Source organism: Mus musculus, chromosome 6 (assembly GCF_000001635.26).
Source record: "Mus musculus strain C57BL/6J chromosome 6, GRCm38.p6 C57BL/6J".
In the NCBI taxonomy this organism is placed as follows: domain Eukaryota; kingdom Metazoa; phylum Chordata; class Mammalia; order Rodentia; family Muridae; genus Mus; species Mus musculus.
Genome location: NC_000072.6, coordinates 141,413,444 through 141,439,907, shown reverse-complemented (window position 1 = coordinate 141,439,907; position 26,464 = coordinate 141,413,444). Strand labels below are relative to the sequence as shown.

Genomic DNA, 26,464 nt, shown 5'->3' with positions numbered 1-26,464 from the left:
TCCTGTATTTCCACTCTTAGCAAACAGTACATCCTCCACCTGGCCCAACAATGACTGAATTTTGTTTGTTTCAGTTTGTATTATTTGCTTTCTTCATTCTAACATTAAATCAATCATCAGACCTACTTAGGACTTGTAAAAATACCCTCACTCCTTCCTTAAGGAGCCGTTTTTTTTTTTTTTACCCAAGCACAAATGGACCATTTTCTTTCAGTTTCTTTTTTACCAATCTGAGTTTTTCCTTGTATAAAATATAAAAATGGGGGTGGGGGGGTGGGTCCTGCCTTGGTATCTGATGGCTCTCTAAAGCTAGAGGACAAAGTTCAACTTCATGGCACAGCTTTAACCTTTAACCTTTCCCTAGTTAAACCTCCATATATTTTATAAATAAAGTCTTGTCTTCCAAAATATTACCAGTAATGGTTTGAATATGAAATATCTCACATAGATTCATGTGTGAACACTTGGTTCCTAGCTGATGGTGTGATTTTGGAAGCTTTTGGAAGCTTTAGGGGTTGGGGTTACACTGGAGGAAGTAGGTTATTGGAGCAGACATTGAGGTATCATAGCTTGTCTCCATTTCCTGTCTGTTCTCTGCTTCCAGAGTGTTGATACATGTGACCAACTGTCTCATGCTCCCGTTGCATGCCTTCCATACCAGAGAGTACCATGTCTATTCAAACTGTAAGCCAAAGCAAGCCCCTCCTTCCTGTTGCATGCCTTCCATACCAGAGAGTACCATGTCTGTTCAAACTGTAAGCCAAAGCAAGCCCCTCCTCCCGGAAGTTGCTCCTTTTTAGGAATTGGATACAGAAATAAGAAACATAACTAATACCCACACACACCTCACACCCTGGCTCACTGTGCAACTAGAACTGAGAAATTAAATCTCTCTTAAATGACACTCATGATCAAGCTTTAGAATATGAAACATCCTAGCTTCATGCCCTCACAAACTACAATGATCATTTCAGCCTAGAGCCCCCACAGAACCTTGTTCATATATCCACTGTCATATTGGATGATTGCTAATTGTGGGTGGATAAACTTTTTTGCCAAATTATAAAAATTAACAATAGTAAGAAAAAGTTTTGTTTATTTTTATAACCTTAATACTCCACATACAGTTGGGATGCAAAAATAACAAAAATAAGCAAAACAAAACAAAAACAACCCAATCCACAGCTGTTGAAGTGAACAGGCTGAATAGGCTCTAATTGTCTCTAACGTAATATTCGATTTGTAAAAATTGTTCTTAAATGGTTAGAGAATCGAGATTTTTTTTTTATTTGCAGTGCTAGAGATTGACTCAATTATTCTAATCTGTCAATACAGAGTCATGTGTTTAAACAAGATTTCCTTGTAGTCCTTATAGCTGCTAAGTATCCTGTTACTTAGGCAACTATCAGCATCAGGCATAGATTCTGGAGCAAAAGGGACCCAAGGCAATAACATAGAGGCAAATATATACATGGCCACCTGACAGCCTCCACTATCCCGCTATTGTTGACTGTGCAAAACTCAATTCTTTACGATCAGAATGTAACCAGGAGTGTGCACTTCTCCCAAAGAGGCTCTGTAGCAACGACACCCAAATCATTGGAAAACCTCGAGGACAGAAGGAAAGAAGTGAGATTGTAAGCGGAGCAGTATGGAGTGGTTTTGCCTGTTTGGTTGGTTTTACTTGTACATAGAATAATTACATAAGCTCTTCAAATGACTCTGTATATGTGGATCACCAATACCTTCAAAACATAATTCCAGAAACGCAGTCAACCTCTCTGCCCTGAAGACAAACATTTCCCTTTGAATGCCCCACTATGATCAGCAGCCTATCTCTCTGCTCCTCACAAGCCAGCGTCTCCGTTCCTTTAGGTTTGGAAAGTTGAAAGCCTCCTCATGTCGCAACAACACCCATACATAGATGAGGTGTACTGCCTGTCTGCAATCTAACCAACCTACAGCAAGTGCAGCCATCGTCTTTCTGCTTTGGAGGATCTATGTTTTCCATGCTGACATTTTTAGTATATTGGATTTCATGTCAGGCATAAGAAGTTTACTGGTGTAAACATTTTCCCAACTATTGACTAAGAGGTAATAGGAAGGAATGATGGGGAAGGATGGGTTTGTTTGAATGGAGCACGGAAGCTCATAAGAGTCAAGTTGAGCAGAAAAAAGCAGACAAGCTTGTCATTGAGAAGACATTAAGCTAACAAGCACAAGACGGAGAACATTAAAATTATTTTGTTCTCTTTGTTCTCCAATTACACTTACGAAGTTATCCTTGACTACAGGGTCTAACCCTCGGCCTGTTAATCCACTCAGGCATTTCTACCTCCTTTCCAAGGGCATTAATCCTCTCTTCCTCTCTTCTAGCTCCAAATTGGTCTTGCCTGAGTTCGATTATTCTAGAGCTTTTAATTCTTCCCAAGGTATTTTTCCCATAGATGGGTTAGGAACCCGTCATCTCTATTTCCCATCGTCTATTCATGTCCACCGTTCCACTAAGATGGAAATGGTGTGTAAATACACATCCTGGCTGTTGACTGCTTCCTCTTTTACATCCTGGCTGTTGACTGCCTCCTCTTTTACTCTATCACAGTGTGACAGCCATGAAGTGACTACAGGTGTTTGCTGGAGTTAGACAATAGTAGGAACTTCTACAGTATAGCAAGGCAGCCATGGTTACAACACCTGATTGGGCATTTAAAAGTGGCTAAAAAACACAGAAGTGGATGCTCACAGTCAGCTAATGGATGGATCACAGGGCTCCCAATGGAGGAGCTAGAGAAAGTACCCAAGGAGCTAAAGGGATCTGCAACCCTATAGGTGGAACAACATTATGAACTAACCATTACCCCGGAGCTCTTGACTCTAGCTGCATATGTATCAAAAGATGGCCTAGTCGGCCATCACTGGAAAGAGAGGCCCATTGGACACGCAAAGTTTATATGCCCCAGTACAGGGGAATGCCAGGGCCAAAAAGGGGGAGTGGGTGGGTAGGGGGGTGGGGGTGGGTGGGTATGGGGGACTTTTGGTATAGCATTGGAAATGTAAATGAGCTAAATACCTAATAAAAAATGGAAAAAATGGAAAAAAAAGTGGCTAAAAAAGAGGATTTTCAATCTCTCCTCCATCAATCAATGATAAATGCTCGAGGTAATAGACATATTGACAGCTCTGACCTAATCACTGTGTACTGTATAGACAGATAACATACCAATTGATTTTTTTTAACTTAAAAATTACAGAGATAATAAATGCATTTATTTATTGACACGTGTGTTGGTTACGACAGAGTTTTCTACACAAAATACTGGAGAGCCACCAATGAGTGTTTTACTGTCTATCTGGCAGTGACTCTCTTAGAAAAAAATGAGTCAGAACTGGTATTCTGGTTTAGCAGGAAATCTCTCATGAGGTGAGTCGAAATGCTGAAGTTGTAATCCTCTGAGTGAACCTGAGGAGATTAGCAAGGCTATTGGCACCTTAGCTGGATTCAAAGGGTTAGCCTGGTGTAGTCTACCACTCTCCATTCCTCCTGACTCCACCAAATTCCATTGATTCTGGAAAATTGTGCCTTCATGTCACTTTCAGCCTTCTGCTGAAGCCCTTGCAAGAATGGGATGTGCTTTGCAGCATGTCATTAAGTACTGAGATTCCTGCCCCTAGACAATACTCTAACTGCTCCTGCTTAAAATACAAGGCAGGACGGTAAGGTAAAAAAAAAAATCAAGTGGCAGTTTGTCTTTAAGTCAGCTTGACAACTGATTCTGCAATTTGTTGTCATGGCACTATATTCCATAAAGAGTGAAATATGTCAAACATGGTGGTTCATTTGTATAATTACAACACTGGGGAAGCTGAGACAGGAGGATTACCATGAGTTGTAGGACACCCTGTTCTACATAATGAATTCCAGACCAGTGTGAATTACATAAAGTCTATGATGGAGCCTTTGTGTGTCTAGAACAAGACTAGGTAGTAAGGGCAGCTGTCTTCATGTCTGTTCAGAATAGCCCATCACTCATGACAGTGGTTCCTCCACTAACACAACAGCATGTGATTTTCTTACACTGCAAAGAGATAATTATTGCCACTGTAAGGGGCTATTACAACTGTCTACCCCATCATGACAAGGCAGTACATCATGTTATAGGTGTGTGTGTTGGGGGGGTGCGTGTATGCGCTTATGAAATGTCACACACCAATGGGCATTCTTCAGAAGCTATTAATCTTGTTTTTGAGATAGGGTCTCTCATTGGCTTGGAGATCACTGGTCATGTACAATGGCTAGCCAATGAACCCCAGGGTTATGCCTGTCTCTGCCCCTCCTGCACCCAGCATTGCGATTAGAAGCATAATGTCCTTAGATCTTTTTATAAAGGTGGCTTCTGGGGGGGGTCAAAATTATGTTCTCCTGCTTGCAAAGCAGGCACTGTGCCAACTGAGTCATCAAACTCCTTAAACACATGTCACAACTTTAAAACCTCTTTGTCCTTCAGCCCCTCAGTATCCTTTGTCTTCATGGCTCTTGTTTCTTCAGCATACGCACCACAGATTTCAGGACTACCACCACAGCTTGTGCCTGAGACTGCCACACATGATTGACATCAGGTAGCAGCTTAGAGGAAAGAAAGAAACCGGGAATGCAGCTTAGGCCAGGATGCATATCCCAAACTCTTTACTATGAAAAATATGTGTTACCGTCACACAGTTACATGACAGAAGGCTTTTCTAACATACAAACTTTGTACTGCTTTCCAATTTCTAACTGGACCTGGAAACCGATTTATCCAATTAACTGTCCCAGAAAGCAGTACATTATTAAAATAAATCCCGCTGCCAAGCCCTACCCCAAGCAGAAACGAAATCAAACAAACACTCTTGATAACCAAGTGAATTAAAAGCTTGACAAATTCCAGACATGAGAATAAGCTACATAAATTCAGCCAGTGGCATGGGGTGAGCTTTGAAGATAGATCGGCCCATCTTGAGAGGTCAATGAGGGGTCAGTTGCTAAAAAGGTGACCTAAGACCCTTCAGGTGCTACCAAGTGTGTGCCCAAGGCTGCCAGCATCCACAGAAACCATTCTGGAAAAAATATACTTTCTGAATGATCAAGCTCTGACCCTGACTAGAGCTGAGCAGTTCATGGCCCACAGGAACTGACAGTAAAGCATAATGTCCCAGAGCACATGTCCTTTATTAGAGCAGTGTAAGGACACCCTACAAAAGAGCCCTCTAGGTCTGGAAAGGTACAGAGCCCTCATTGCTCCCACAGTGAGAGAAAGCATCAGACCACTTCTGGGAACGCAAAACCAATGACAGACCCGCGACAGCTGCAATAAAAGGCTCCTGTCTTTTTGCAAAGCATTCAAATGCCATCTGGCAATTTCGTTGACGTCAGCAGGCACAGAAAAACAACTGCCCCCACTGGCTTCTTCATCATTCCCTCCCCTACACAATCCCGCTCTCCCCTCCTCCCCGGCAAAAACCTCAGCTCTTGAGCTGAGGACAGGGGCAGAGCAACATTTGGAAAAAGATTTTTCCCCCCTTTATTTCTTGTCTGTTGCATTTTAGGGAGGAGGTAGAGCGTGATAGTCTCACTGGTGTTTGCCCTCAGTTCTCAAAATCCAGTTAGCAAGTAGAGAAATTATTACTCGGACAAGACAATTTAAAGCCTTTTCTATTTGTGTATGAGGATCCAGAGTGTATAGGCTGTGAGGTCAGGGGTGTAAAAGAAAACTATTAATCTAACTTCTGGTTCAACCCGTTCTCTCTTTGATCATTGTAAACAGCCAGCACCAGGCCAGCCCAGAACAAGCCTGCAGCCCCAGGCTGACTATGTTGGCTTGAAACTTATGCACCACACATGCTTTCCCAGGTAGTTCCTTAGAAATGCAGATGGACAGGTCTGTGTTTCAGTGTTAATGGTATTTTGTTTTAGACATGCTCTGTGAAAAAATTTTAAAAAAACATTATTTTTTTTTTTACATTACTGGATAAAAATCAAAGAGACCAAGTAAATATTGGTAAGAGTAGAAGAGACCACACCCAATGCAAATCTAGAAACTAATTTGCAAAAAGTCATAGTTTGTATGGCCCAGAAGGACGAGGCAATGCTGCAGTGTCGCACTCTGCCTTCACTAAGCTTTTATAATTACCTGTAAAAACTCCTGAACTTCTAACGCTGAAGTCAGACGTCACCATTCTTTTCAGAATGCTTCCCGTGGATCCGTCTGCTTTTTAAAGATGTCACATCAGTGCTCATCTTCTTCAGCAGCGCCACCTAATTTAATAAACTCATCTTATTCTAACTCATCGAAGGACGTTCTTGTGGTCTCAGTAAGAGAGACAACAGTAAAGAACACACGAGGGAGGCTGATGAAGTAGGAACAGTAACGGGGTTCATGGAAATGCTTGTTAGCTTTCTTAGATTTTTTTAAAAAAAGATTTAGTTTCAATTCACTCCCCACCCCTGCCTCATGTGTATGTGTGCATGTGCGCATGTGTGTGTGTGTGTGTGTGTGTGTGTGTGTGTGTGTGTGTGTGTGTGTGTGTGAGTGCAGTGCTCACAGAGGCCAGAAGAGGGCATCAGATCCCCTGGAGCTGGAGATACAGGCAGTTGTAAGTCACCTGACATGGGTATTAGGAATCAAGTACTCCAACCCGATGATTCTTCTCTCCAATTTTGCCTTCCCCATTAGCTTTCAAAGGGACAGTGACAATCCTATATACATGTCCAGGACTGAGTGCTTCACCCTCATCCACTCTCTTTGTACATAGAGTCCTTGGGACTTGGACTTCTCAGCACATCGTTTCTTGCTGTTGCCCTCAGACCATGCTGCTCCTGTTAAGTAGACATCTTGTGCATTCCGTCCTACTCATTCCTGAAGGTTCAGCTTAGCAGTTTCTCAAGGAGGCCTTCGCTGGTATATTCCCTCTCCTTTGCAAATGCCTGGTGCAAATACATTAAATGAATGCATGCACTCATTTAATGTCTGCTGCTGCACATGTCTGTTATCACATGGAACTCTGGATTCTAGGAAGGCAGGACTGGTTGCTTTTGTGCTCCCTCAGTGCCTAGCGTGTGTTACGTCATGCATGTCTGTGGAGGAAATGAAAGAACGAAGGGCCCCTCAAGTCAACAGAGGAACAGAAAGGAACCAGCATGATCTAAGGTCACAGCCAAACTATGATCACTAAAGAAAGCAACGGCAGGCAAAGTCAGAAGGCAGCGAGGGTCAACAGGCAGGACTTCCTGAATATCTAGGTGTGGTTCTGTGTTCTGCCTCGCCTCTAGAGTGCCGGGAAGCAGCTCGGGGAGACGAAAAACAGGGGCGCTCGGCTATATTCCATTGTCCCCATTTTAAAAAGTGATTATTTTAGCTAGGAGTCTGACGTTCCATATTAGCTTAAGGACACAATGTTCTGCCACAGAACAATCAATATGTGACAATCTTTTCAAGGTCAGGAGTCACTTCTGATTGCCAGATGCTGCTGCAGAGGCGGCTGCTGCTGCATTTTATGGAGATTAAAACTTCCCAGAGACTCAAGAGGCATTACCTTAAATTCCAGGTACAGGTACTGGAGGTTTTACATTCACTGATTAATGTGTGATCCTGGGTGTTGCCATGAGCTACCCTGTATAATGACTGGGACAACTCTACAATCCAGAGATTCGAGAAATCTGTAGCTCTCCATCCCTTCTCTCGATCAGAATCTTTAAGTGGCTTCCTAGCAAGACTATTCTAGAATTTAGGGTAATGAAGGCAATTCTACTCTTAGGCAATTCTCTTCAGAGTTGATCTCTATGAGTTTGATTCTCTCACAAATGAATACATTTCTAGACCCACAAAATCTAGGATCCAAGTCTCTGGCAAAGGGCAGTAGCAAGTCTGAAGCTCCTTGTGAAGGTTTGTATAAGCTTGGTCCAAGGAGTGGCACTATTAGGAGGTGTGACCTTGTTGGGATAGTTGTGTCATTGTGGGTGTGGGCTTAAGACCCTTATCCTAGCTGCCTGGAAGCCAGTATTCCACTAGCAGCCTTCAGATGAAGATGTAGAACTCTCAGCTCTGCCTGCACCATGCCGGCCTGGATGCTGCCATGTCTTGCCTTGATGATAATGGACTGAACCTCTGAACCAATTAAGCCAGCCCCAATTAAATATTGCTCTTAAAAGAGTTGCCTTGGTCATGGTGTCTGTTCACAGCAGTAAAACCCAAACTAAGACACTCCTCAAAAGCAAACTGGTCCCTTGTCAGAGTCTTTCTTTCAAAACAAAGAATTTGCAGGACACAGCCTACTCCCTTTGACCTGGGAGGCTGGGGTCTTTAAAAGGCATTCCCTGCACTAGGCTCATGGCCTGCTCCCACCAGCCAGCTCCAGTTCTCCCTCACCAATGTGTCTTCTCCTGGCCTTCATAGTTATTCACAGATATGAAACCTCTCCCCTGTTCTGCCTAGCATAATTAATAAATACCTTCACCATTTATGGTTCTATAGAACTTGTAGGCTCTAGAAACAAAAGCCATTTTTTTATAGGAACATTGATAATTTCTCAAAACATTTGCATCAGTCAATAAGAAAAAGCAATCAACACTACTGGTACATTAAGTCGAAATTAGCATTTATAGAGCCTCGGGTCTATTTTCCATCAGGGACCAGTGTACGGACGTCCTGCACAGGATGTCTCTCCATCCTCAGGTTACCCTGGTTAGGTGGTGCTGAGCTTAAACAGGGTTGTCACATGAGTTCAGAGTGTTTTAGTAACTTATCCAAAATCTCACATCTAATGGGTGATTGGGCCTGCATATGATTCCAAGCTGCTTCTGAATCTATAGCCTGTGCCCTTAACCATTAACCTTTATTCTGTCTTGCTACTAAAATTAAATTTAAAGAGATAACTCCCATTTCTAATGAAATCATGAGCAGGAGGTAAGGCAGTCCAAGAAAGTCAGTCCTTAGGCACAGCCTGAAAAGACTGAAAAAATTATAGGCCCAGACCTCACAGAATTTAAATTCAAAGTACATATTTATTGAAGCTATAGCATCAGTGGGATCTTTAAATGATTTTAAAATGAAGCTGATAATGTAGGTTGCTCTTATCCTGTGAATGAGGCAAAGCAGGAGTCAGAGGGGATGCTAGTAATACCAGGATTCTGATTTAGTTAGAATGTTTGTTCAGGAATATTTGTAAACCTATGAAAACAGGTTTTAAGACAATGAGGGGAAGGAAAAATGGAAGGATCAGGGATTAAGTATAAAGTTCCTAAACTGCTGTACAGAATTCCAAAGTTCTAGATGACAATATTACAAGATACTTTATTACAAGAAGAATTGAGTTTTAATGATTTCTAAAATTAGCTTTTTCATCCATACAGAAAAGACTATGGGAGGAATATCATTTCAAATACAGATCATTTTGGTCTTCTATCTCTATATTATACCATAAATTTCTCTACAATAACACAATTGCCTTTATAAAAGATCCATTTTAATTTTATATGTATATGTCTGTCTGAATGTATGCTTGCGCAGCATATGCCTGCAGTGCCCCTGGTGGTCAGAAGAGGGCACTGGATCCTCTGAATTGTAGTTAATGGATAGTTGTGAGCCATAGACTTGATGCTAGGAACTGAGGCCTTGCCCTTTATAAGGACAGCCAGAACTCTTAATCACTGAGCCATTTTTATAGCTTCAGTGTAATTATTTTTTGTATACAGTTGAGAGTCACACCAAAACAAATATTTCTCCCTACAGATCCACAAAAGTAAGATGAGAAAACCCAAATGTCTATGATCTCAAATGTGTTGCTCTAAAAATATCAGCCTCCTGGTGTGACACAGATGGTTTCAGATGTTAGCCTGGGTCGATGACGACAGATCATTAGGGATTACTTACCTATTTATAGCATTATAATTCTACTATTTCATACTTTAAAGCTAAATTAATGGTTGGTAACTTAGATTGCATTATTTATAAAATAGCTACATCTAAATAAAAATAGTTTTCTTTCAAATTCAGTTTTTAAGTCATCGGTCATGAAAAATACTTCACAGGCCTTAATTTGAAGAGAAAACTATATTTGTGTACTTCTAGAAGCTTCACATAAACTTGCTAAGAGTTGAGGAAAAGAAATTCTCCAAAATAATTTACGTTTATTCTTTTAAGGATGTAAACTCACTCAGTCTTTGCAAAGAGCTTGTTTTATTTATCCTGGTGAAGGGCTTTCCAATTTTAATAATCTATAAGTCTGATTTTTAAATTCTGGTATTTTCTACTTTCTGCCTGAACTTTACACTTAGAAAATGTGTTTGCAAATATATATTCCATGTCCATTTGAAAGAAAAGCCCATAGACTATAGTATGCTGTTCAGCGTCAATGGTCAATGCTTAAATTTTGCAATAAAGTCTCAGAGGGGATAGAGGCAGTCAGATGAGTGGATAAGTTGACTCGGCTCTAAGCTATGATGCACGTTGTGCTAGTTCCCTTTGTAACATCCTAGTGTTGCGACCTGTATCAGTTCTACAGGCCCTTGCTATTTAAGGACTCCTTAGTAAAACCAAATGAGAGACGTTAAGAAAAATAAAATCCTAGGCTTTTCTTCAAATTCTGATAATTTCCATGGAGAAGAATTTCATTTGGCTTTACATTGCTTCCTCCCATGATAGCTACATTTAATAGATTTGTCACGGTGAGGAACTATTTCTAGCTTTCCTTGGTTCTATTGGGGATTAAGTCCAATTTTGAGAGCGCTTTACATAATTTTAAAAGGAAATTTAGAAAGAACAGTTTTACACTAGTTTTCCCAAGCCCAAATTAGCTCATTATAAGGAAGGTTGTTTAAAAATTTCAGTGATAAACAAACCTAAAAGCTATAATTTTCTTGATAGCGAAACCCTCCATTTGCCTCTGAGGCAGGAGTGGGGGGGTCAAGGCTGTCTTCCTTCTATTGACTACATTGTGAAACTGTTTCTTTATGGGTTACAGTCGTTTTGTTAAAGCCAAACTGAATTTGAGAGATTAATTTATGCCATTAACTGTGGCTGTTAGGAAATGTGGTATATTTGCATATTTGACAGAAACCTAGCATGTGAGCGCACAGTCAAGGGGCGAGGGAGTATTGCTTTAATAGTAGTGTGTGCATTTATTCCTCTGACTTAGCATACGCAGTTGCTCTCAGTGTTACAAAAGTAAATGGCAAAACAATTTGCAGCAATTTCCCTATCCCTGTGATCAATAGAAACAGCAACAGAAAAGAACCAAAAAGTCCTAGGCTTGTCAAAACACATTCTGGTTAATGGCTGCTGTGATCACAGGTCTAAATTCACTAAACAGTTCTGGACCTTGGGTATCTATAATAACACCCGTGTGGCTGCCGCGTTATCTCTGGAATGGTCCTTTCTTTCTATTATCCCAGTCAACTAATCCTTCGAAACCAACAGTTTCTGTGGAATTCTCTCTGAAGAGCATGGTCCTTCCTCGTTCCTCTCCTCTCCAACTTCCGCCCACTAGAGTGAATGAGAAGTACTAAAGTTATGTTTCACTACAAACTAGACACATTTCAGAGCTATACTCTGCCCACCTAGGATCTTTACGTTTCTAAGCGCAACTTTGAGGGAAATGAGCTGTGTACTAGCCCTACTGCAGGCACACAGCAAGCCCTCACGCCCCCCTCCTCCAACCCAACTCATGAGATTTATGATGAAGATGTAAGTCCAAAGGGGTGGCTTATTATATGATGGCTGTGACATCCAATTTTTGCTGCTATTACAGAATCCTTGAGACTTGGTAGTTCATAAAGAAGAGTTATCTATTTCTTATACTTCTAGAAGATGAGAATATCAGGATCCAGGATTCTACATCTTTGGAGGGGCCTTTGAATTGCATGATCCCATGACAGAATACAAGGAACATACATGAAAAAGAGACAAAACAAAGGGTAAACTCACCCTTGTGTTAGGAACCTGTTCCCATCACAACTGATATACACTCACGTAGCAGCAGTAATCTGCTAATGAGAGCAAGAGCCTTATGTTCTAATAATCTATATTAAGTCCTACCTTCAACAGGGCTGTATTGCAAATTAAGATCCCGACAAGTTTCTAATATATGTGCTTTGGAGGCAAACAAGAGTGCATGGAAATTTTGAGGTTAACTCGATTACAAGATAATTCTCTAATAGCAAGTATATACTATATCTACATACACACACATATATTAATACGTGTACAAATTTATGGAGAGAGAGAAATATAGACAAATATATACATATTGTGCCAGTTATAATTTTTGTCAACTTGATTCAAGCTTTAGTCATCTAGGAAGAGGGATACTCAACTGAGAAACAAACAAACAAACAAAAAACCCTGCTTATGATTGCCCGGCAGGTCATTTTTGTTTGTTTGTTTATTTTCAGTTTTGTTTTGTTGTTTCTTTGTTTTGTTTGGGGCAATGGTTGAGGGCCCAGGTAATTGTGGGTAGTGACACTCCAGGGCAAGTTGTTCTGCACTGTTTAAGAAAGCAAGCTGAGCAAGCCCATAGACAGAATTCCTCCACAGATTGAGATTCAACTCCTACCTCCAAGTTCCTGACTTGAGTTCCTTTCCTGCTTGTGATAGTAACATGCAATCAAACATTTACTCCAGAAATTGCTTTGGGTAGGGTCTTTATCACAGCAACAGGAAGAAAAGCAGAACATGTGTGTGTGCGTGTGCGTGTGCGCATGTGCATGTGTGTGTGTGTGTGTGTGTGTGTGTGTGTGTGTGTGTCTGTGTTTGGCAGACGTTATTGATTTTGGTAACAAGGTCTCACATGTCCCAGGCTGGCCCTGAACTCACTATGTAGCCAAGAAATGACTTTTCTACCTCTACCTCTCCACCTCAAACAACTTCTTGGATTAAAAGCAATACAATATCCAGTGAGAATAGTGCTAAAGATGGAACCCACCATATCATATATGTTAGATAAGCACTCTATCAACTGAGCTACCTTGCTGGATCTTAATTAATTTGGTTTAATGTATTAGGTTTTAAGCCAATCTATATGATCTCATTTCTACACCCCTAAGAGCAGGCTGTTTCTTGAAGCTCTGTGGTTTCATTAATGAATCAACAATTCTAGGAAGGAATTTCTATTGCTTTTCTTCCTGTCAAAGGGCCTTTACCCACATTGTCCTTTTGCCTTGCAATTGTTTTCTCTGTACTGCAGATCCAGTTTAAGATCCTCTCTAATATTTAATCAAACATTATCTATGGTATGACCTGAATTTATATAATACCAAGTGAATAAAAGACAAACATTCAGAGCTGGGAACAGAGCCAAGTGGCAGAGTATGCACTTAGCATGTATGAGAGCCTATGTTTGATTACCAGCCCCATTAAAAAACAACAGCAACAAAAATGCACACATCTAGAAACTGGGACCAGGAAGTATAGTATAAAGCAAGCACACACACACACACACACACACACACACACACACACAACCCAAACATGATGAAGTAGGGTACTCCTGGCAGGCTCTGAGGAGCCTGGCGTGAGTGCCTGAGAAGAGGTAACCTATGTGACATGGAGAAGGAACACGTGACAGGGTTACATGGTGTGATGGTTGATCTTCATCAGAATTACCATGGAAACATACTTCTGGGTACGTCTATGGGAATGTCTTTGGGAAAGTTCAAACTGTGGACACAACATAAATATGAACAGCACCACCACATGAGTTTAGGTCCCAGACCAAATAAAACAAGAAGACAGGGAGCTGCAATCTGGCATGGATTGTTCCAAATTTTGACTGGCCCAATGTGATCAGCTGTCCCACACTTCTACCAGGAAGCCTTTCCGCCTATGACAGACTGACTCCTCAAATTACAGACCAAGATAACCCTTCTTTAAGCTGCTTGACCACAGAAACTAGAAAAAGAGCTGAAACACACAGTGCCTTAGAATGCAGGTGAGTGACATAATGAATGCAGGGCAGGGACTGGCAGATAGTACAGGGTGTCACAGCTGTCTGCCTTGCAGTGGATAAAGTATGACAAGAAATTAAAGTTTCAGAAAACACCTGCTTGTGAGAAAAGGGAATAGAGGGGCCATGGGCAGAACAAACTGGAGAGGATGCTCAAGCAAGATATTATCACAAGTCCGTTCTGGTAAGAACTATTTAAGAGGATGGTTATCATTCTCGTCGCACAACCTTTAACAGACTAGCATGACTTAGACAGAGTCACATTAGTATCCTAGTCCACTGTGGCCTCTCAAGTGCCTAACTCGAGTAAAGACAACAAAGTTGTTTCCCATGGATCTGACAGGTTTTTCTCAACAAGGTTGCATAGCCTCAAACATTAACAACCCAACTGGGAGATGCTTTAGCCAAAAGGAGAGACAGCACACCTGAGATAGAAGGGTCTCTGAGTAGAAGGGAGCCAGTGTTCCAATGTGATAGAAATGATGTCGGAGACCCCTCCTGGTGCACAGTTCACTCAACTGTAATTCATTCTCTGCCCCAGATTCATAGGTGGAAATTCTAAAGCCCAGTAACTCGGAATGTGGCCTTATTTGAAGACAGATGTCATAGAGTTATGGAGTTAAAATGAGCTCATTAGGGTGGCCGTCGTCCAAGACTGACTGGCACCTTACAGAAAGGCAATCTGTCAGCAGAGAAGAACACTCAGAGAAGGCAAGTAAAAAGGATCGCAGAGTTCGGGGTGAGTCTCCCACAAGCCAAAGAATATCAAAGGTCACCAAGAACCCATCAGAGGAATGCACAGACTTGCTCACATTTTTAGGAACATCCCCCAGGAGGCAACTTAGTCTTGAACTTCTTTCTCAGAACAGAGGCAAAGTTTCTACACAGAAGCCAACCAAACTATGACACTCAGCCACTGAATTCCTAGGGTGTCCTAGAGGGCCTGAGATGAAAACTCTTTATATCACAGAGTAGCCATTAAACCCAACTGGATGACTGCCTCTTTCAAGGAGCTAAATGTTGTGATGACTTAAATGGGAAAAAAGCCCCATATGCTCCTGTGATTGGACACTTGCTAACAGGTGTTGATGTTGTGTTGAAAGGTTGTAGAAGCCTTAGGAAGTGGAATCTTGGAGGAAGTGGGAGCCTGGGTGGGCCATGAGATTTTAGCTTGTCCTGCTGTGTAGCCTGGGCTTCCCAGATCCACAGAGATGTGAGCGAGCAGTTGCTGCAAGCTCCTGGCACTACACAGCTGCCTGCTGCCAAGCCTGCCCTGCTATGATGGACCACATCCCCTTAAATCACGAGCCTTCCCTTAAGCTGCTGCTTGTCATGCACTTGATCACAGCAAGGAAAACTGTAACAGGAGTGAATCGTTCTTACACTTCAGAAAATATGCCAAATAATCAGAGGCTTATCCCTGCCTTTTGCAGAAATGCGTCCGAGCGCCCTTCTTTCTTTCTTTTCCTTTTATTTCATGTGTGTGCTCACACATGTGAGGATTCCCTTACATGCACAGGTGCAGGAGTGTGGTTGTGCATATATACGTGGATGCCAGTAGACAACCCTGGGGTGTTACTCTTCATGCTTTGGGGACCGGATCTCTTACAGGCCAAGAGAACTCACTTATCAGACTAGGTTGGCTAGTCAGTGAGCCCCAGAGAGCCTCCTGCTTCTACCTTCCCAGTTCTGGCATGGCAAGCGCACACCACATCTGGCCCTTCACACGGAGCTTAAGAGGTACATCATGCTTAGATGACAAGCATCTTGCTGACCGAGACACCACCCCAGCCCCTGAGCTCCATTCTTATAAGGAGAACCCCTCCCCAGCTTCTCTGCAGTTCAGTGGTATCACCCCGTGTTGTGAATATACCCAGGATGTGGCACTGCACCGCCCAGGGTTCTCCTCTCCATCACTGTGATGCGCAGGGCCTCGGGTGGGAGCCTTCCATCGTCTCTGTCCTGGTGTGTGCACGTCACAGACCAAAACCCAAGATGAAGCCCAACAGATGATAACATGATTAAGCCAAAATAAACTTCCTGATTTGAGTAGATGGGGTATGCTTAATATTGCAGTACTCTCAACCTTGAAATAAAAGTAAAAAAAAAAATCACAAAAATATAACCTATTTGTGAAGCCTGCGTTCAGGAGTGTATAAGATGCACTCTTGCCTTCTACTTTCTTGAGTTCTGGGGAACTCCCAGAGGTAAAGTGGTACCTACAGCACAAATAATCTTGGAACTTCTGATTGCAACAACTCCACACTGTTCAGTTTCTCCATAGAGCTGGTAATGCGACCAGTGGAATTAGAACAAGGCAGACTCTTCAGTCTGGCAAAAAGAAAAGCTCAAAGCTACGCATCTTATTAGTTTGCTTCTATTTTTTTCATCTCTGCCTTTCATCCCTCTTTGCAAAACTATTATTTCAACTGTCCTTATGTTTTCCCACCAGTTTTCTCACAGTTATAAAAAAGAAAATTAAGAAATGTTTTGCTGATTTTTTTCTAAGAAGAATGATTGCACATTCCCAAGCAAATTCCATGTCTACACCACATAACACAACCACAAACTTTCAAAGCAAGAAGGAATCGCCACATTGATCTGGTATGAATTCATTGCCTTTAGCTGAATAAGGCTAGCACATAAACAGATTATTTTATTCATAGATACTTAGGGACTAAACAGTAGGCACTGAGTTCACAGCTATTGATTTACAGTTTTTGTAAATAGTGAACATGTTCTAGTGAATATTAATAGTGAATATTGTCCTAGGCCATATATAAAATATAGTTCTTCAATAATGACCAAGATGGAGATTTAAATGTAGAATAACTTTCTTGCTCACCCTTCACCTCTATTTGGAGACAAGGTCTGATGAAGCTCAGGCAGGGTTTGAACTCATTATGTAGCAGAGGAGGTCCTTAAACTTTTGATTCCCCCATCTCCACCTCCTGAGCACTGAAATTATAGGTATGCACCACCATATTCATTTATATGGTGTCCCGTAAATGGACTTGGGGCTCCCTAGACAAACACTCTGTCAACTGAGCCCTGTGTCCACCCCTCCAAGATGATCATTGCCTACTAGTTGAGTTTCACACTAAAGATGAACTAGACAATCTTCCTCAACTCTCCAATTTGTCTCACTCCAACATGTTTGAGGCACGTGGGATGTGTCAGTGAGATTGATCCTCTACATTAGTGACTTTCTTCAGTGAGGCACTGGTATAGCTCACCCCTGAAAACTAGAAACGTGTTCTGTGAGCCATGTTCTGGTAGCTCACAATCGATTGTGTGGTTCCTGTCTTTGTTCTTCCTGGAGACCAGAATGCACAGAAACACCTACCTCCTCTGAAATCCACCCAGTAGACAGCTACAGTCTGGGCTGCAGCTACACTAGAGCACAAGTCCTCCCCCTTGTCCACTGGTGGGATCTGAGCATCTTCCTTTGGTTAAAATAGAAACACGCATTAAAACCTAAATCAATGCCTCTAATATGGCTGCTGTAAATTTCATAATAACCTGTGAAATTGTGCCTTAGATGGTTATGGCATCGAAATGAAACTTTATGGCAAATAAATGGAATATATATTTTTCTCAAATGTGCTTTGTCTCCTAGAGTTCCTGGCATGGTGACTGGTGAGGTCATGGACCTAGTTGCTTCAGATAGAAAAGAACATGTACTTTGGCTACTTTTTTTTTGGCTGCTTTCACTCTTTTCTGTCTATCTCTTTCATTCATATTATTATTTGAATATATATTATTTGAATAAATATATGTATATATTATTTGCATATATACGTGTATATATACATACATACATACATATTATATATGTATGTATGTATGTATGTATGTATGTATGTATGTATGTATGTATGTGGTGTGGGGGCTAGCTCCAGAGAGTTGGCTGCAGTGGCAGGAGCTCTGTCTGGAGCATGGTTTGGCCTTGCTGAGAGTTGGCAGGTCCATTTTTTTCATATTTCCCACAACACACATGCATACACATGCAAGTAACAAAACTTTTAAAAAAAATCCAGACATAAAAGTAAAAACTGGAAACTACCAGTTTTTACCAACATGGCTCTTTCCACCCTCCCTCCGTTGCTTGATTTCTTGTCATGCTTTCTATAGCATTTCCCACTGTATTGTAACTAGAGACACCTGACTTGAAAACTGGAAAGCCCAAAGTGTCCCCATAACAGCGGATGCTTAAGCCCGGCATGGTGGTGCACGCCTTTAATCCCAGCATTCAGGAGGCAGAGGCAGTCGGATTTCTGAGTTCGAGGCCAGCCAGGTCTACACAGAGAAACCCTGTCTCAAAAAATAAATAAATAAATAAATAAAAATAAATAAATAAATAACCAGCAGATGTTTATGGAAGAGTGAACAATGTTGTCAATGAATGGATATATTTAGGAAACTGATAGTACTTTGGTCTTCTTGGCAAATTGCATTTTTATGAATCCCCACACTTTAGTGAAGATTGTCTTAATCTCATTTTCAATGGTAACTGATACCACATGCTAAACAGTCCCTGTTTATATGATTATTAGTGGTAAGAGGGTTTGGTCCTTTCACATCATATATGATCAAGGCTCAGAAGGGACGCACTCTCTTACAGAGAAAAATTATTACACACAATATGAATACTAAAAGAAACACATGGCTCTGGATTTGGACCATGGTGCTGTGTGGTGAGATTTCCTATTTTTCAGACAGCTTAGGGTTCCTGCCAAAGTACTCATCCCTCTGTTTTGAATTAGTCTGCATAAAGACCTGATTTTCAGGATGTTCACATTTCCAATCTGGTTGGTTTTCCTGCAGATTTCCTGCTAACCTAACAGTTGATCATGAGTGTAAAAGTTCCAACATGAAATAGCACTCACAACTGATTTAACATTTAAGACAAAGTTTGTTCTAAAGTTCTTTGCTCCAGAAAGGTGAGTGAGTATTTCACTACAAAAACACATTTTCAAACTGTGAAGATGAGTGATGTTGAAACTTAATCATTTTCAGTAATAAACATTTGCTATTATGATGATGATTAGATTTTAAATTAGTATGTAGTAATGCTATGTGTAAATCCCCCAATCTTCTGCTGTCTTCTTCACAGCTTCCTCCTTCCTTTTCCCTCCTATTCACTCGTTAGTTCATCCATTCACTTTTGAAAATGGACCACATGTAGCCACAGTTGGCTTTGCACTTGCTATGGAGCTAAGAATGGCATTGAACTACAATTACTACTCTCCTTCCTCTACCTCCCAAGTACAGAGATCACAGGACGGCACCATTACACCAAAGTCTGCAACTTTATTGCTATCACTTTATTTTTTGTGTGTGTAAGTTCAGTTGTCCAATAAGGGTGAGAGCACAAGGTAGTATCTTAGATCAAGAAGCCCAGGTTCTGCTGTCAGCACCACACACTGACAGATAATGAATGTCTAGAGGGGCTATGGATTGCTAGATGATGATGATGGTGGTGGTAGTGGTGGTGATGGTAGTGGTGGTAATGATGATAATGATAGAAAGATAGATGATAGACATATAGATTATAGATAGTTAAATCATAGTAAAATAGATATAGATGGATGTCAGAAAGACAGATGATAAATAGATGACAGATAACTAGATTGATAAATAGAGGGTAGACAACTATAAATAGATGATTGATTGATAGATAGATAGATAGATAGATAGATAGATAGATAGATAGATAGATAGATAGACAGACAGAGGGATCAGACAGCTAGCAGATAAATAGATGATAAATAGACAAATAGATACAGATGAAAGAAAACGCCTTAACATCTATAACAGGACCTTGTGACCTAACTCAGAAAGAAATAAAAAAGCTTTATTTTACATGGATGGAAGCTGAAAGATTAACATATAAATTATGTTAAATTATATAATAAAATTGAACTTTCAATGTTTTAAGCTGGAGATCAGAAAAAATGAACTTAAGTAAATTTTAGAACATTCATTATGTAGTGATTTTATTAGAATTAACATATATATATTAAATTTTAAATTATAACAGACCATATAAAACCTTACTTTCTATGAAATCACACTGCAGCAGTTAGCAGAAGATGGCTTTGGAGGCTACAGGCAACCAGCCAATATACAACCTGTATAGATGAATCAAATATTATAAATTCACCTCATTTATTTAAAATAAAATTCATTTTTATGTAAATGCTTAGTAAGGATTTTATTGATTCCTTCATACTTTTAACTAGAAAATTTAAAACTCAACCATAATTAAATGTACATTAAAACTTCATATATTAGTCCTCATGATATAGCTAAATAACTATTAAAGATTCTAATATTTACTGAAGTTAATTTCCTTCTTGCTCTCCAGCTGAAAATATCAATTAAAATTTCAATTTTAGTAAGAATATTTTTTCTTACTTTGTTTTGTAGAATGAGGACTCCACAAATTAATGTTCCCCCTGAAAATTCCTAAGAAATGTTTTATGAATGATGATGTATTTATCTTCATGAATCACTTAGGAAGCCCGAATTACTCTTCAGACAATTTATCATGCTCAAGTCATCTGAGCTGACTCACTAAACAACGTGCTAAATGACATCTACAGAAAGTTAGAAGGAAGATTTTCAAATTGGTAGGTCAGGATGTACCCCTCCTATCTATCACAGAAGTCAGCACTGGGACAGGGCAGGATACCAGATGATAACTCAGTGGAAGGGAACCTGACAGAGAGGAATTTCTTTTGATGAGAATGGTACCAGCATTTTACCAATTTGAGCAGACAAGGCCCAACAGAAAATGCTACAAGCTGATGTACTTGTATTCATGTTTAAGACTTGTTTTTATTTATGTGTATATACATGTACATGTTTTTGAGTCTGTCTCTATGTGCCAGATCCCCCAGAGTTACAGGCAGTTGTCAGCCACCTGACTTGAGTGCTGGGGTTGAACCCAGATCTTCTGCAAGAACAGCAAGCCTGTCTAATCACTCCCTATCCCCAACACTGACATAACTTTAAATAGAAGGCCTAGCAAGTTGATTCCAATTTCCCAGCAGAAAAATAGACACTTGTTCTGGTGGATTACATGAAATGTAAGCCCTGGGAACCCCATGTCGTGAAAAAATGCTGATGGTGGATTCAGATAGCATGGCGGTTGTAGAATCAAGATAGGAAAAATCTTGCTACTGAAATCATCCTGAGAGTATTGAGCCAGATGTGGTACTTAATACTAGCACTCAAATGGATCACCGAGATTTCAGGACTAGCCCAGGATACACAGGAAGTTTAAGGTTAACCTAGGCTATAGAATGAGACACTGAGACCCTTGTCTTAAAAGAAAAATAATCTGTTGGGTTTTTTTGCACACATTACTTATTTAAGACCTCCTAGTGCTATATATCAAGAAAAAGTATACAACATGGATGTAATTTCCTCTTGTGAATGAGAAAACCAAGTCTTTTAAAGGCTAATCCTACCATTTTGGGTCACTTTCACATCTTGTGGAACTAGAAAGTTTAATGTTTCTTCTACAACCATTCTTTTCTGCATCACAGCCATCTAGTATCCCAGTTTCTGTGGACTCTGGCAGGGTGACTCTTTGAAAGTGTGAATTCCAGGCTAATTATAATCCTTGGCTTTCAGAAGTGTCAATGAAGTTGACAGGGGATTTGACACCAGCTGATGGCTACTAGCTACATCCAAAGAGGCCACAGTAATTCAGATGTAATCCTGGCTCCATGATAAAACACTAGCCTCCTTAACAGCCTTCTGCATACTTGGTGCATTGAAGGGTTGATTCCAGTTCTCCTATACATAAGAAATCTCTTCAGGGAAGACAGGCTTGGCAGAAGTTGCAATTGTACCATTGCTGTTAGGAGAAATCACCTTACTGGATAGATTGGTTTTTTTTTTTTTTTAAAGGACAATGATTCTAAAGTGTTTGTTTTCCACACAACTGATAATCCTGTTTGAAGGCTGCAGAGAGAGCTCAGTGGTTACAAGTGCTTTTCCTTGCAGAGGATCTAAGTTTAGTTCCCAGCACCCATACTGGATAGATTACTACTTCATTTAACATTAGCTGTAGGGGAATTATACACTCTCTTCTAGTCTCTGTGGATCTCACACACATGTAAGTAAAATAAGCAATCAACCAATTAATTGGTCAATAAAAGGTTGTAGAAAAACCCAGTACATAAGAATAGGTGTTGAGTAGAGGTAGATTATTTATTAAGAGTGCTCCCTGCACAATTGAGGAGATGAGGGTGCCATATGTTGACAAATATAACCTCTAGGGAATGGAGGAAGAGATGCTTTATCTACAGTTACTAATGCGACACTAACAACCGATCTTGCACCGAGTGCCACAATCATCTGCATCATTTATATACCTTAGGTATAAATAAAATGTCTGTTTAGAGCAGTCCTTTTGAAAGATATGTACTTCCTTCTTAAGACTGTGATCATATTTTTTTTAAATGTTTGTTTTAAAATTATGTGCACATATGCCTGTGTGTATGTGGGAATGTGTCTGTGAGTGTAGTACCCATAAAGGCCAGAGGAAGTGTAGGATGTCCCTGGTGCTGAGGTTACAGAGGTGTGTGCTGGGGCTTGAAACTCTGGTACTAAGAGCAGCCAGTGCCCTTAACCTCTGAGCAGCTCTCTAGCCCTATGACATAGTTTTATATTCTTCCATAAAACTTAATGTAAAACCTCAAGTCTTAAAAATGCAATCAAGGCAGAAACATATCAAATATTTATAGCAGGAAAGATAGTGGATTTTAAACAAATGTAAAAATTGTTACTGGATAATGACTATAATTTCACAGTACCATATAGTCTTTTGGTTTGGGGTACAGATTTGATTTTTACTTGAGAATGTGTTAAAGAGGTCTAACCCCAAAAACATTCCGGGATAGCACAACAGTTCCTACAGGTCATTTCAAATCTTTGAGGAAGTCTTTTGATATGGGTACCTTGTACCTAACAATGAGTTAAATGAGCCCATGGTAAATTTGTTTTGGATTGCTTTCTGTACTTACAATTTTTTTGAAGTTTTTCAACTATCCTTCTTTGATTGAAAATCATTATAGGACAGAAGGGTTGTTCATATATTTTGCCACCATATATTATTCACATTGTAATTTGGAACATATCATAGCCATGTCTTATCTACAATAAAGAATCTTTTAAAGTTAATATTTTACTAGAGTCACTCATATTATTATAAAACAGATTTCCAGAAACACTGATAGAAAGTCTATCTAGCCTTCAGTTACAAGACCCCACTATAGTCAACTTGTAAAACAGGATAGAGCAAAGTTCTATGAGCTCAGATGCCCATGATATGTCTCATCTATCCATCTGTCCATCTGTCTGTCCATCCCTCCATTTATCCATCCACCCACCATCTATCCACCCACTCACCCACCCTTCTACCATCCATCCATCCATCTATCCACCCATTCAACCACCCATTTATCCACCCATTCACCCATCTACCCACCCATCCCTTCATCCATCCTTTTACCCGCCAGTTTCTTCACCCATTTGACAGTCCTGAAGGAATTCTGAATGATAATCATTATAAGAGATACCATCTAGATGATTTAAAAATATGAGGACCTCAAAATTTCTTGAAAAATTCCACATAGCATTTTAAATGTCACATACATAACAGATGTTGTTCAGACATCTGAACATGGACTTAAGTAATAAAACAGCATTTATCACAGGCACAGAAAACCTGCTAATGAAGTTACAAAGTAGTAGTTACAAATACCTGATGCTCTTCATAGTCATAAAATTTCACATATTTTGGATACGGGGTTGTTGAAAAACAAAACAAAATGAAACTAGGAACCAAAAAATAGCAGAAATTAATCCTTCTTCTACATTAACTTAATATAAACACATCTAGATGTTAGGATCCTTTTTCTAAGTGCAGAAGGAGATATAAAGGCTAAAAGAACCTGATGTGCTGTACAACTTTAGGTAGTCTTTCATGTGGATTATGACATGCATGGATATCCTGATTTACAAAAAGGGTTTGCTTTGATACTGCAGGTTAAGATAAACCTCTACCAATTTCCATTGTCATTTCCCTGTCTCTGAACTCAATGGTTTGTACTCTTGTTACTTTGATCTCACCCCTTCACAGGATGCCGCTAGCTTTCATTTGACTAATGAAGAAGTGGGTGATACCAAGCTATAATGCTAGTCCCTCCCTCAGTGAATAGATGAACCGAGATGATCAGGAAGGGAATTTCGCTGTGACCATGGAATTTGCTACAAAGGCCACTATGGGTACAAGATCCATTCACAGCCAAGTCCTTACCTTTACATAGTATAACATGACACTCCTCTCTTCACCTGATAAACTTCTGAATATGAGGTTCTCCTGGCTGCATCTCAGACCTTGTCAGTCTAGGCAGGTCTATTGGTGATACTGACCATAGAAAAGTATACCCCAAAGAACTAGCTATGGCTAATTCAGTCTGTGCAGAATACAACTGAGATCCAACCTCTCATGGTTTGCTTGTATTCAAAAGTTTCTACAAAGAAAAGGGCAGATTTAAAGGGCCCTCCTCTGAAGTTTTCTGTAGTATTCACTAATACTGGTTTAGAACTGAATATTTTGGACAATCATTGTTGAAACAACAAAATTCTCCTTAGATAATAAGTTCATAAAGCTTAAAGAACCCATTCCATAAAAATAATTCTCACCATCCCCAATATATAAAAAGAGAATGTGCTTTCAACATTTAGAAATCTCAGACCCTATTCATATCTTCATTTTTCTTTAGCAATACTTGATAGCAAGTCACTTTAGATAAACACATGGTTTAAGTGTGCCAGTGATGCCCACAAGAAGCTTAACCATGATAGTGCTCATTTTTATTAAATGCAGTGCTCATTTTATTAAAATGTAATATTCTCCATGATGCTAAAAGATTTACTAAGATGATACAATCCCCATCATAAAATGAAGGGGTTTGCTATACACGGGTCACAAACAAGGTGTGTGCAAATGACATCATGATTACAGCCCTACATTTAAACATACTCTGCTATTTAAATAACACAGTAACTTAATTTTTGTTTCAAGACAGATTAATAGCAATATTTATGGCAATAAATCTGCAAAGAAGGAACAAATGCTTTTTTAAGGAAATCTCATTTTGATATGACTATTTTCCTCAGAGTTAAAATAATGCTTTTCTGACTCCTGTCTTTTTCCATAAACAAAAGCCACAGTGCCAAGATCCAACATCAGAAATGGCAAAATTATATATTTTTCTTCTTTGAGGGCATAAATAGCAATGCCAAGTTCAGTTTGTTCCATTGATTTTAAGCCAAAGATACAGCAAAAAATAGTGAAAACCCAGTCCCATCCTGTGCCATAGGCTTCTATTAAAGTCCTACTGTAAATTCCCACTCTCTGAGAGGCATGAGGCAGCATTACTCTCTCACATAAAAATTCCATGGGATAAGGGACAAGGCAGAAGTGGGACAAGGGAGCACGGAAGGGGGGACTCACATGCTCTGGGATTAGCAATCAATGCTCCAACTAAAACTGAGGTTTAAATATTACCTTTAAAAATTTTAACATTTGGGTTTGTATATAGAGGGAAGGCAGGCTTAGTATTTAAGCTTTAAAATACTTCAGTGAACACTAGAAGGATGCTATCTTACTAATTAGCACACATTTCTTCAACACAGCAGTTCAGCACAATTTACTGAAATCAACTCATACATTATAACTGGCTGGCCTTGAAGTTGCTATGATTTTCCTGCCTTTGCCTCCCATGTTCTGAGATTGTAGGCAGGTACCACTGTGCCCAACTCTGTGGTCTTTGATAGCCATCATCTTTTCATCTCTTGCCTAGAGAAATAGCACTTTCACTACTTGCATATCCTCTTGATTCTTTTAGTTCCCTTCTAGAGCGGGGAACCTGTCTATATCTCAGAGACCATCCCCTGAGTCTGTATCTCAGAGACCATCCCCTGAGATGCTTTTTTTAAAAAACAGTCTCCTTTTCAAATCACTCTCAAACCGTGTGCCACTGAGGCTGCATAAACAACTCTCTCTAAACTCTGGATTTTCATAAGTGGAAAAGAAAAGAACTCTGTGGCATAAGTTGGAAATAGTTGCAGAGGTCCAAGTGTGAAATGTAAACCAGAAGAACTCAGCTGTGAAGCCACAGAGCCTGTCAGCAAAGTATTTTGATTGGAGTTTGATAGCCTGCGGATTTCCAATAAGAACAAACTTTAAATTGCAGCACACTAAAAATTTTCAGGAATTGTCCATTGCATAATGTATCAATATGCTCATACACATACAGATATACACATACATATATACCACAATATAATTCATGCATACACAAATGCTGAAAAATCATACGCATGTGCGTGTGCATGTGTGTCCACACACACACACACACACACACACACACACACACACACACACACACCATACCACACCAAA

General features: G+C 40.0%; 1 protein-coding gene across 3 annotated transcripts in view; it reads right to left on the bottom strand.

Moving 5' to 3' along the window:
• Pde3a (phosphodiesterase 3A, cGMP inhibited) overlaps positions 1–26,464 on the bottom strand; it is a 257,594-nt gene that overhangs the window by 66,955 nt on the left and 164,175 nt on the right. The gene's annotated exons all lie outside the window — the stretch shown is intronic.